Genomic DNA, 971 nt, shown 5'->3' with positions numbered 1-971 from the left:
ATATAAAAAAAAACCTACAAAAAAAAATGGAGAAATTTATTTTTTCCTCTTCTCACATGAAACAATAAATTTCTCCAGATTATCTCAGGAGATGATAGACGATCATATTTGATGAAAAAAATCCTCCTACGCATATGTTCGAATTTCAACAATGACAGAGTTATAGAACTTTTTTTTTGTTTCGGACTCTGTTGCCTCAAACAGGCTTTACATTAAAAAGTACGCTACGGAAGACGATTCTGATGCTTTCATTTGAAAGATGAGAAAATTTATTACAGGAAATAGTAGTGGAACAACTAAATTAGTGGATTTTAATAACATTTCGGAAGTGAAAAACATAAAAGTTAATAATTTCTAATGTGTTATTATTATTTTATCTTAAAAATTTATATTTTTTTCCAACTAGCAATAATCGCACCTCGGTAAAACCTCATTGGTTACGATATCGCCACTGCGCAAAGCTTTAAAAAAATTTATATTAAACTAGATTGTTTCTATCAGTTAAATTTAAGTTCTTTAACCGCTTTAGAATTTGTTCTTTGACGCCCAACTTCTATCTTTCTTAATTTGGCTGCAATATCGATATAAACAATTCCTGGTGAAAATTCAAGTACTGCCTGAATGTACTGTACTGCCAAAATGTTTTATTTAGTACCCTAAACAATATTTTCCATACAGTTGGTGATTTGGTTTGGGGGATTTCTAAAGGGTGTGTCACATCAAATTGCATCACGGAAAAAACGCTGTAGAAATTCGCCCAGTAGACCGATCCTTTTGAAAATTTTAGACAGTAAAATAAAAACTATTAAACAACTTTTGGCATTTTCTTTTTATTCATACTTCGAGCCCAAGCCCGTATGCTCGCACCTTCCTCTTTACCCCGTCCATAAGGTTCTGTACAACGTCAGGTTGTAGTTTTTTTTGAACAGAAATCCATTTTCTCTTGAAGTCCGCCTCCGATTTGACAACTT

General features: G+C 32.4%; 1 non-coding gene across 1 annotated transcript; it reads right to left on the bottom strand.

The window, feature by feature from the left end:
• Positions 1-320: 320 nt before the first annotated feature.
• LOC129772055 (U4 spliceosomal RNA) lies at positions 321-463 on the bottom strand. Its single transcript, XR_008742554.1, has one exon. It is a non-coding gene; the product is annotated as a U4 spliceosomal RNA (small nuclear RNA).
• Positions 464-971: the final 508 nt, after the last annotated feature.

Source organism: Toxorhynchites rutilus, chromosome 2 (genome assembly GCF_029784135.1).
Source record: "Toxorhynchites rutilus septentrionalis strain SRP chromosome 2, ASM2978413v1, whole genome shotgun sequence".
Classification (NCBI taxonomy): Eukaryota; Metazoa; Arthropoda; class Insecta; order Diptera; family Culicidae; genus Toxorhynchites; species Toxorhynchites rutilus.
The sequence above is the reverse complement of the archived record's forward strand: the minus strand, read 5'-3'. Positions and strand labels throughout refer to the sequence as shown.